The sequence below is a fragment of the Mytilus californianus genome, unplaced genomic scaffold, assembly GCF_021869535.1.
Source record: "Mytilus californianus isolate M0D057914Y unplaced genomic scaffold, xbMytCali1.0.p SCAF_13, whole genome shotgun sequence".
Lineage (NCBI taxonomy): Eukaryota > Metazoa > Mollusca > Bivalvia > Mytilida > Mytilidae > Mytilus > Mytilus californianus.
In genome coordinates this window covers 10,293,922-10,306,742 of record NW_026262615.1, presented here as the reverse complement: position 1 = coordinate 10,306,742, position 12,821 = coordinate 10,293,922, and the positions used below count along the sequence as shown (strand labels likewise).

The window sequence follows — 12,821 nt, the reverse complement described above, 5'->3', positions numbered from 1 at the left end:
AACTTGGATTATCAATGAGCGAGAATTAATGGCCATTTTAAATTAATCATAAGATAATGGTGATTGAACTTTTTTATTATTAATAAATAATGAAAGCTTTTTCAGAGGGACGTAAAAGGGGGCGTTCCTGCACGGAAGAACGCGAAATAACATTGCCATTTCACGATGAACGAACAATTAAAAATGTCTTGCACGTTGATCTTTTTACCGATTTCACGAAACACGGTGAATAACGAACCTGTTTTCACAGCTGCACGTGAAATAAAAATGGCAAAACAAGTTGCACGAAAATAACCCTTTACCACCCTCTTTTCAGATATAGGGAGTGACGGACAAAGTTTTAAGAAGCGGATTTAGAAGGGGCAGGTCCCCCCTTTTCTGGAAAAAAAATTTGGTTGATTATGTAGGGAATCACTGAAGCATGACTAGAGCGAGCCCCCTTTTAGGCAGCCAATGCATATGAAAATTTCTGGATCCGCCACTGGTGTGCTAGCTAATAAATGATATATTTTTTACTACTTTTATTTTTTTTAATCCTTGGTCCGTCTATGTGAAATAATCTAAGCTTCATCAGGTACTCACGCGGAGAAATAAAATATTGAAGTGATTTGAGTACCGATAAATTAAATGTCTCCTTGGTAGCTGGTATCCCTTGAGGGATTAATAAATTGAACTCAGGCCATAAAAAAGAATATGTTTGTTTGCCCTAACCCTACCTATCCAGAAAATAGCTGCCTACTCAAAATCTTTTATTGCCCTGATTTGAAAAGTTTTTTTAAAATCAGATAGTCCTGTATACTAAAACATATCTGATACTTCAACTTCTCTTTGCCGAAAAAAGAAAGAAAATGCATACCTACCTACCTACCTACCCACTGTCTCTACCTTTGGGTAGGGTTTGGGCAAACTAAAATATTTTTTTAGTGTGGCCTCATGTGTGTCGGAATAGGTATAATAAATATATTTCATTTTACAGTATTTTACAGTTTTTATGATTATTAATCAACTTATGGTACGGTAATAACTTTTATTTTTGTTTTTTTTTAATTTTTCTTTTGTGTCAATTTCAATTTGTCCTCGTTCTGTGAACAAAATAACACGGCTACACATTTTAAAAGACAAAACACAATTATAATTCGATCAACACTTTGACTTATTATACTAACTTAGCATAAAAAAAACCAGATAAATGAGATGCATGCTCCTTAAAATCATTTCAGATATTCTATAGAATTTTTAATTCACCAGTAAATCAGAAAATTATGTCCATCTTCAACATTTCTTTTTTCATTAAATGTGTGTTATATCATTTTAAATATCTTACAATGCACATAAAAAAAGACTAGGTTTTTGCGATGTCCAATATTACGTGCAATGATGCGTAGCTGCATGGTAGATACTACATGAATTACATCATTTTGATTATCTTTGAAATCACTCACACGTGACGGTGTACACATAACACACAATATATGACTTTAAATACCTGGGGCAATTTATACTTCCGTTTATTGTCCCTTTAACTAGCCAGTGTATCTGTGTATAATGTATTTACCGACCGTGCAAGGGCTGTATAGCCAGTCAAGGTCGTTGAAACCTCCATTTGTTATGATGTATCTCTGGCTCCATTGATAGACTCCCATAATATAGTCGAGTGCGGATCCCGGATTTTGAAAAAAATGTTGGGAGGACGAAAAGACAACATTAGAAATGGGACTAATGTATGAAGTTTATATTATGCATTTACCATTGAAGCAGCCTCGATGATAAATTGTCATCTAAGACGGTATAAATTAAAATTCTGTATGACATGTCACGAAGAGGAGTTGAGATATATGCGACATATTTTATTATATGTCCTCACAAAGGTGGTCTATTTCACATGTTTTCGGACATTAAACCTATTTCTTGTGTGACAGTTTGCTGACTGTTAATGTTCATCATAACCTTTTCGCAAATAGGGCCGTATTTACACTACAAATTTCACTCTGAGTACAGACAAACCTGTGCATCTTGAAAAGTTTTAGAGTATTGGGTGGGGGGGGGGGGGATAGGACCTTTATCGGGACTCCGGGATCTTTTAATTTTTGAATTGATTAATTTAAAAGGCTTGGGCAAATAACATTTGAGAACGTAACTTTATAGCAAGGAACTATAGCGTATGCAGATTTTCTTTGAACACATACGAGGGTCTTGAATATTGGGGGAAAGGGGTGTCTTTCAATCCTGTTTGTCTTTTAATTTGTTAGTCATTTTTTCTCTATTCTTCATATTTTTCTCTATTCCTTATTTTCTTGGCGTCTATTTTCTTCACTTTATTTGGCCCTTTGTTGTGCACTTTTTGTCCATTTATATTCTCTATTCTTCTATAAATCCTATCCAGACCCTCATAAACATACACAATCAATATGTTCCGCTCCTAACCCCAGTTGACATGGATATAGACAATTGTCATCCATGGGGTTTTTCTCATCTGTTGTGATGATATAACATTGCTAAACGAGTCCGTTATAAAAAAGATGTGGTAAGATTGGCAATGAGACAACTCTCCACAAGAGACCAAATGACACAGAAATTAACAACTATAGGTCACCGTACGGCCTTCAACAATGAGCATAGCATATACCGCATAGCCAGCTATAAAAGGACAAAATACTAGGAGTCCATTACTTCTGATATTACATATAGATATATGATTAATGTATAAATACGCAATCACGTATACGTCCGATGCTAAATTGTTGGCTTTGTTGGAAGGCAAAATATTTAGCCCTATACTGACTGGAACTAGTATATACAACTGAAAACTAGATAAATAATGAAAATCAAGGAATCAATACATGCTATAACAGCAAATCTGAACGGAACCAAAACGCATATTAGTAAAATTATAAATATACAACTTGCATTTCAGCAACTGTTTTGTTAGTAATTATTTATGATGCAATTCGTGAATAAATTATCCTATACAGTGGAACAAATGGGAAGTCAAAATACGTTAATTTCTGGATTAATACTTCTGCAAAGACGATGTCATTATATTGTTTCAATAAACCGACTTAAATAAAAATCAAATAATAACTTTGTAATGATTATAAATGTTTACCTTTTGAAATAAATTTTGATATATTGAATATAGATACAGAAAAAATGAACTCAAATGTTTTATTTGCATGTATTGTATGACGTATTTAATAACATCTATGTGTAAAGAAACGTTTGAATTGCCCGATCTTTTTGTAAAGCATGCTATTTTGACGATTACGAATTCAGACTCTGACACTAAGAAAAATCTTATTAGAATAAAAAAAAAATTCTGATCGGCCGTATATAAACCTCCCATCACTTTATTCATATCACATATCAATTTAAAAAAATTCGCAACGATGTCAAAATAGAAAGGCTGACCAAAATGTTCAACTTGCGGCTAATGATTGATAGGTATGATTAGACCTTGAGGCTCTTGTGGGGAACGTGGTGTCTAAAGTAAAAAGAAGATTATTCAATTATTTATTTTAGGACTCGTACGATATGTCGATCTGATATGGAAAATTGTGAGTTTCTTTTAATAGCACAAAGAAATAAGACGATAGAAGGGTAACAATTTTGTAACCATAAACGAATGACTCGTATATATAATTTACGGGACTGATTGTATCGAAAGTTTGATGAACACATTCGATTTCAAACCTTCTTGGTTGGAATGAACATGTTCGATGTATATGCAAATAGGTCTTTATTATATAATGTATTTAAATTATCTTCATCAAATACAATACAATATATAACATGTATCTATGATATCCTCCATAAAGAGTAAATATCTGTACAGGTAAAATTTAATTCTGATCAATCGGGTACAGATTGAATTATTTACGACCTTCCACTTGTATTGTACAAGGAATATCACAGCAGGTGTTAACTACACTAGGACAAGTGTCAAATCAGTATGACATCTTGCCGGATAACTGCATCTTCAGTAAAAAGACTCTATTAGTACAGGAACTGATTTCTTTTCTAAACATGACAATAAAGAAGAATTTTATAAGGTGAGAATATTTGTAGTTGTGATTGCAAAGTTACCACGTGTATTCATCCTGTTCATTGGTCACATTAAAATAGATTTTTCTTTATTGAACAATTACCAAATTCGATATTTAAATCGTAAGTAACTTTATTATCTCGACTGAAAAGAGTAATAAGACAGTTTTGTTTATCTGACTGTAAACATTGTATATATCACAACGAGCTATAAATAACCGTCGCTCACGCACCAGTAGTTCTATTGACGACTCAATACACACCAGTTTTATCGGACCAACGGCTAATTCCCGTCGACACTGTATAATGGATTATGTAAACATCTATACTCAACGATCTATTAATAACCGTCGCTCACGCATCACTGGTTCTATCAATGACTCAATACACACCAGTTTTATCGGACAAACGGCAAATTCCCGCCGACACGGTAAATCTCCGGATGACATGCATAATTTTCTGTGACACAGCAAATTTACGATGAACCTCTAATTATTTTCCGTTCCGCGCAGATTATCCAAAAATCGCGGTCATTTGCCAAATAGGTCTACCAGTGAAATACACGGTTAGATTTGGAATATCAAAGAACCCCAATAATTCAATTTTAGATGAAATCAAACAAAGTTTAATTTTGGACCCTTTTGACCTCAATATGAACCAATTAGATAACGGGGTCCACAAATAAAAAATCTAAATACATGGTTAGATTCAGCATATCAAAGAACCCCATATATTCAATTTTTGTTGAAATCAAACAAAGTTTAATTTTGGACCCCAATTTGGACCAACTTGAAAACTGGGCCAAAAATCAAAAATCTAAATACATGTTTAGATTCAGCATATCAAAGAACCTCATATATTCAATTTTTGCTAAAATCAAACAAAGTTTAATTTTGGACCCTTTGGACATTAATGTAGACCAATTTGAAAACTGGACCCAAAATTAAAAATCTAAATACACTGTTAGATTCGGCATAACAAATAAATAAATGTGATCAAAGATTTTACAAATCTAATGCGCCATACTGTGCAATTAAAGATTACTTCTTGAAATTTTTCAATATTTGAAATTTGAAAAAAAAATAATATTTGAAGAATAATTCTTTTTAATTTCTGAAATCTGAAATGAGAAAAAATTGGCCCCCCACAATTTCTTTTTATCCCCCCCCCCCCCCCTTTTTCCCCCAAAAAAATTCTTTCCCTCAAGATATGGTCATAATCTCAATTCAAATTTCCAATGGAGTTGGCAACCATAATTACCCATTTAAATTTACCATAGTGCTAACTTAATCTATTTTATAATAGAATTAATTAAAATATAGTGTCAAATCTTTCATATGGATTTTTTTGTAAAAAAAAAAGATGAAAACATTTGCAGATATTTTTACTGGTCTTCCTTTATAAATATGCATTACTTTAAACATAATTTAAAAGCAGAGTAAGGGAAGTAACCAAAACGTTGTATTTGGATTACCTCCCTTACACTGTTTTAGATTATCTTTATTGTTCATTAACCATTACTTTATACATAATTTAAAAGCAGTGTAAGGGAGATAATTTCAATGATGTATTTGATTTATCTCCCTTACACTGCTTTAAATTATGTTTTGTACTAAAGTATTTGTCCATTAACCAGTACAACCTTGTTTTTCCCCCTTTTTTGCCCCTAATTCCTAAACGGTTTGAGCCATAACCCCCCAAAGCAAATCCTAACCATCCCTTTGTGGTATGGAAACTTGTAGTATAATTTCAGAGAGATCCATACACCGTTCCACAGTTATTGTCTGGAAACTAGAAAATGCTCATTTTTGGCCCCTTTTTGGCCCCTAATTCCTTAACTGTTGGTACCATAACCCCCAAAATCAATCCCAACCTTCCTTTTGTGGTATTTAACCTTATGGTCAAATTTCAAAAAGATCCATTCACTTAAACTAAAGTTAGAGTGCGAAAACCAATATGTATTCGGACGACGACGCCGGACGACGACGCCGACGCCGGACGACGACGACGACGACGACGCCAACGTCATACCAATATACGACCACAAAATTTTTTTGCGGTCGTATAAAAATTACTTGATATTTAGAAGAAAATAAAAATTTTGCAATTTTGTGGTAATAAGCATTGTGTATAAGTTTCATAATATTTGGTTGAGGCAAACTCAAGTTAGAGAACGGAAACCAATTTGGAACGTACGTACGTACGTACATACAGACGGACAAGGGTAAAACTTTATGCCCCCACCTCTACGGCGGGGGCATAACAAAATGTATATATATATCATGGTGTTAGCCCTGTATAACCATGTGTTGTCTGATGGAGAAGGTTTGTCATAAAGTTGTCACATGTTTAAACGTGTATTATAAAATTAAAAATTTCATGTGGCAGCATGGTAATTCACATTAATTATCATCCTTTACGACAGACAATGTAGCTGATCTGAAAGGTACATCATCTACTTGCCACTATACATCATGCACTGTGTTACAACCCTAGATAAAGCCGAGGAGAAAAGGCATTACATTAACCACCAAAAGCTATATTTTTATGTAGCCTAGGTGGTTAAGTGGGCTAGGGCGCTGGACATGGTGCAGGCGGTGTTGCCACGATGTCACAGACGCAAGGGTTCCAATCCTGCTGAGGGAAATTTGCAGTAGCACATCTAACATTGTTGGGCTAAATTTGAGACGTTTTATATATATACCTAAATTTAGGTAAATTATATGGCCTTCCAAATACCGTTTCGATTCCTAACATCACTGAAGAGATATTACTTGTCGAAATCCGGATATGGTGTACAAATTTTTGCACCTCATGTTTGCAGTATACCATCTTTTCCGCAAGTTTATTATTTCTGTTTGGTATTAAATTAATAAATTAAATAAAGATCCATCTTTTTACATCTTGTGATCCGTTTATTTGGCAATCGCCAATGGCAGTCAGCAGGGTTTAAGAACATCCGTTGTTCGACCTGTTAGTCAAATGCGTTTTGTTAAAATATACTTTTTCACTTTTTTGGTCTTTTGGAAAATGTTGTTTGTGCTGTATTTAGACCCCTCTACTAAGAAATTTGTTTTGCATGCACAGGTATAAAAATTGCGGTTTTTATCCAACGCAATCATAGGTTTGAAAGTTGTTTTCAATTTAGACTTATTTATATTTTTTCGTTTGGGCTTGTATTATATTTGCCTTCGGGTTTATATGATCTGTTCATCCTATTTCGACTCTTTAAAATTCAAGAGTCTATCCTAAATTGACCCATGACCCCTAAAAATCAATCCCAACTTTCCCTTTGAAGTATGGAACCTTGTGGTAAATTTCATAGAAATCTATACTCTTATACACAAACTATTGTCCTGAAACATGAAAAATGCTTGTTTTTGGCCCTAAATACTAATATAAACAGCTATGACAATAACCCCCAAAATAAATCCCAACCTTCCTATTGTGGTATGGAACCTGAACAATTTTTGCTATTGTGCTAAAATTTAATAGAGATCCATACACTAATACTCCAGTTATTGTCTGTGAACCAGACAAATAATTGTTTTTGTTAGGCCCTTTTCGCTACACAGCTACAAAAATTTGGAATGAACTACCCTTGAGTTTTGGAGAAGATTACAATTTCAAGCAATTTTCTAAACTTTTTGTTATCTGGAATGGTAGTTCATGACAATTCAATGCCTGCAAATAAATTAATGCTTTAATTTAAAATGCTTTTCTGCTTAATGTGCTATATACCTGTATATATATAGCTGCTTATGTGTTTTAAACAGATCTGTATGCTTTTAATAATATTTGGTTACCATGCTCACTGCACTTTTAATATTTCTGCATAGTATGACATAATTTTTCATGTCATTTATATTGTGTATATACAAAAATGCGTGTTTCATGTAATGATTTGCTTTGATGGCTTTCATGAGCGCTATATATAACAATGCCATTTTCCATATAAATAATATTTCCAAGGGACATAACTCTTTTAAAATTGTTAATCTGCACTGATTTTCAAACTTGTTCATGACAATACTGATATAAACCTATGATGAAAGTTTTATAAAAAATCTGGCAAGAAATGTAACAGTATTTATATGTCCCTCCCTCAACCATGTCAACGTTTAGCGGGGGGAAATATATATATTACAGAAGTTAGAACAATCATTAGTCAACATTAATCAACAATTTTTCATATGACTTTGATCTTAATAAATTAATCTCTTCAAATAGTGTAATAACAATTGGTTACACACAAGCTGATTTCTAATTAAGCTAATGCACACAAACTTTTTAATTTAAAAGCTATAAAAGATACTTAAATTGAGAAATACATGAAATATGGTTTGATTTGCCAAATCCCTTCAATAAAAAGTTACTAATCTGTGGTTAATGATCATCGATACTTTTTCCAAAAAAAATATTCATTAGATCATCGAAATTTACACAACTTTTTTCATCAACCATGGTAAATCAATGAGACGAGGCTTTTACTGAATATGTATTAATTTAATTCGAAAATTAGTTATCAAAGCTACATGTATGTATTTAGCATGTTTAGTTCCTGCGCAATGAATTACATATGATATAATATATATATTTATCATATACTTGTATAAAATATTACTAAAATATTACAGTTCAATAACATTTAAAAATATTAAAAGGCTATGAAAGGATTACTAGGTTTATTGATCAGATAACTAAGAATTTCCTCAGCGGGCTGATAAAGGAACCTTTATTGATTGCTTCCGGAATGTTATCACATGCCTTTCCGTTAATTTCCGTGACGTTTATCACATGCAACGTCGTGCATTTCCGGAAATTTGTTCGAAAACGACAACACAGTGTGGAAAACCGCAAGTGATTTAAGACTTTTCACAAAATGGTTGAGGAGCAAATTTCAAACTAAGAACATGATAATTGTCATGATTGTTGTGACAAGATAAATAAAATGCTTGTAATATCAATAAAAAACAATTAAAGTTAAGAAATCTGTATTTGGTTGTCTGTTAATTATTATCTAAAAATTCATGGAAAGACAAAATTTTAATTAATAGCCTGCGGCTCTTGGGCTAATATCATGACCTAGGGCCGATAAAGTGTCTGATATGAAAAATGCCATGTAATAATCTATACATATATTCTTAGCACTTTATACAGTCAGGGGTGCTACTTAAACAAGTGATTTCATCATCACTTATTTCAGTGATTTGATAAATTCAGTTATCACCTATTTAAGTGATTTTAGTGTTTTCTTTGATCTTCAAATGCTAATTTCATTGATTTTCCATATTTTCACAATCTTTTCTATACTTTTCCTACATAAATCAATTATCCCTTTTTCTTTGTATATTAATTTCACCAGTGCGCTTGGGCAGTAAGTTGGTGCGCTAAAGCTTTTAAAAGTACCCTTGGGAATTTTTCTGTAATCAAAAATTCATTAACTACTCTTACTATCAGACAAAGATCAACAATATTAGGTAACCTGGTTGGTTTTCTTTAGAGTTAGAATGATCTACTTCAAGGTTTTGACCTGATCTACAAACTATTCCAGTTTTTACAAATTTTAAAAAAAACTGTAAAAGTGTCAGGCTTATCAAGCAAAAGACAATTTCTGCATGAACATAGTTATTTTTTTCAATGGAATTGTTGTCTTTTTACCAATAAAAAAATCAAGCTTGTGGGAAAAATATCAAGAAAATGTTATAAACACTTATTAAAGTGATTACATTTTAACTTCTAAAATTACTTATTTCAGTGATTTTAAAAAGTCTGTGTGAAAATTTTTAATTTTCACAGCCAAAATCACTCAAGAAAGTGATTCTGAAATCACTTGTTTAAGTAGTACCACTGACTGTTATACATGTTATATATACATATATCTATATATATATAAACAAGTCTAAATTGAAAACAACGTTCAAACCTATGATTGCGTTGGATCAAAACCGCAATTTTTATACGTGTGCATGCAAAACAAATTTCTTGGTAGAGGCCAGGGGTCTAAATACAGCAAAAACAACATTTTCCAAAAGACAAAAAAAAGTGAAAAAGTATATTTTAACAAAACGCATTTGACTAGCAGGTCGAACAACGGATGTTCTTAAACCCATTGCTGACTGCCATTGGCGAATGCCAAATAAACGGATCACCAGATGTAACAAAATGGATCTTATTTATTAGTTTAATACCAAACAGAAAACTTGTGGAAAAGATGGTATACCGCAAAGAAAAGGTGCAAAAATTAGTACACCATATCCAGATTTCGACAATTAATGTCTCTTCAGTGATGTTAGGAATCGAAACGGTTTTTGGAAGACCATATAATTTACCTCAATTTAGAATAGATATATATATATATATGTATTTGTCAAATGCGTTTTGTTTAAATGTTTAGTTTCTGCGCGAATTCCTAAGTGCCCACTAAAAATTAAAATATTTATGATTTAAGAAATAACAAACATATGTTACTACAGATTTAGAAAATTTAAGGAATAAAGAGTAGCATTGATATAGACAACTCATGAACTTATCTGTAATAACACATGCAAGATATTTTCCCTAATAACCCTATTATGGCCTATAGAGTTATATCCTTGAATGGCCTAGTTTACATAAACTGAAAAAAGTGTTGATATAAAAATTGCTTTTTTTAGAAAATATTGATTCGTGATGTTTTCGTTTCATGACACAAAGGGAAATAAACTTAGTTATTTGTTACAAAAGTATAAATTAACTATGTTTGACTAGTCATAGACTGGTTCTCCTGTCTAGATAAATGTGCATGTTACATATTTCATATATCAACAAGGTGATTATACATACATGTAGCGGGATCCCAGTCTAGACTAATCACACAATATTTTGTAATTCCGACTTTGTAATTCACCTAACCGGAAGCATCTAGTAGTAACTAAAATTAAAGACAAATCGGAAAAAGAGAATACATGTACTTTCCGGAACAATTACTTTAACAAGTAATACCTTTTCTAAAAAACTTGCCGTATTTTAGCTGATTATGTTAAGATCGGTGGTTTGTTGGTATAGGTTTTTTATTGGAATCTTGCACGCCAAGCAATATGAATATAGAGTGGGTGACGCATATTCGCCGCAAAATTCGTTCATTTCCACCAACATCCGACCTACATTCGAATATTTTAAACTTTTTATGTAGGTTTCAGAAAGTTTACTATATGAAAAAAATGTTTGATAAAGGAATTCTCTTCAAAACATTGTTTAAATGTTTTAAAATGAACGCAAACTTAAGAGGAAATCAAGTTGTTCTTGTACCATGGGGGACACATTTTTGCCGCAATGTATGATATGACCATCCTCATTATCCCTGTATATTATAAAAACAATTGTTTGCAATTACATGAATAAGCCTGAGAGATCACTCCTATATACGATTTTTCTAACAAATATTTACTTTATGACTGCGCATGCGTGCCATATAAATATTACATAATTGCCAAAATCGTTCAAAAACACCTGCGTATTTCTTTATATGTGCAAATAACATTGGAAATGGGGTAAGAGGAATATCAACAGTTCGAACATTATAAACAGCGTTTAGCATCTATTTAGGCAAGTATTTGGTAAAGGCACACGAAATTTACAGAAAAAATTGCAAAAACGGCGAAAATGTGTCCACGGCGGATATGCGCCACCCACTCTATAGTGTTTTTCTTCTCCTGGTTTTTGTTTTTAGTTGTAGTATTGGTGGATCAGGGTTATGATAGAAGGAGGCTTTATAGTTACATATGATATAATATATATATTTATAGGATTAAACACATTTTTTCTAGAGGTTATTGATGTGTAAACCGGGGCGATTAACTCACAAACTGAATAAAAGTCCGAAGGACTTTTATGTAAAGTTTGTGAGTTAGAGACCCGGTTTACACATCAATAACCTCTAGAAAAAATGTGTTTAATCCTTATAATTCTTAAGCCAAATATTTTTAATTAACATTTTTTTGTGTAAAGGCTACTATAATTACCATCAAATGAACAATTGGCAGGTCGTAACTAAGGAGTTGGCCGCCATATTGACTTTCTAAAATCCATAAATGTTCGATAAATGCAACGGAATCTAAAATGAAATAGCACCTACCTCCAAAACTTCATTTTATTTAGATATTATCCGAATTGAAAGCGTACAAGTAACGAAGTAATCTTTCCCTTGAAAGTTTTCATTCGTATGACGTCGTGTTTTGCCATGACGTAAACTCGCCAAATCATTCATGAAATTTCGCGGAATTTTATTTAAATTTTAATTTTATACATTTTCGAAGCTTTAGTGCATTTATTTTATTCATTTCTTGTTATAAATACATTAGAATAGAAACAACTGTTATGCATTTGTTTTTTTAATCTCAATTTGCTTAAATTCCCGGGATCCCTGCAAGCATGTGTATCGCGCATGAATAGATTACGAAAGTAGTTTCGGTAACATGGTTTATCGAAGTGTAAACCAACAGAAAAATTCTAATTGACCAATCCAATTCAAGTATTTATAGATATGCAAATCATATAAGAATTATATATATATATATATTCTTAGCACTTTATATATACATATATCTATATATATATAAACAAGTCTAAATTAAAAAAACAACGTTCAAACCTATGATTGCGTTGGATAAAAACCGCAATTTTTATACGTGTGCATGCAAAACAAATTTCTTGGTAGAGGCCAGGGGTCTAAATACAGCAAAAACAACATTTTCCAAAAGACCAAAAAAAGTGAAAAAAAGTATATTTTAACAAAACGC

The 12,821-nt window shown here is 32.3% G+C and overlaps 1 protein-coding gene across 1 annotated transcript in view; it reads right to left on the bottom strand.

The window, feature by feature from the left end:
• The window catches only part of LOC127723159 (oocyte zinc finger protein XlCOF28-like), a 39,898-nt gene extending 28,957 nt beyond the window's left edge, over positions 1–10,941 (bottom strand). Inside the window, exon 1 of the mRNA XM_052229655.1 lies at positions 10,867–10,941. The gene's annotated coding sequence lies outside the window, so the exon portion shown is untranslated. The remainder of the gene's footprint in view (positions 1–10,866) is intronic.
• Positions 10,942–12,821: the final 1,880 nt, after the last annotated feature.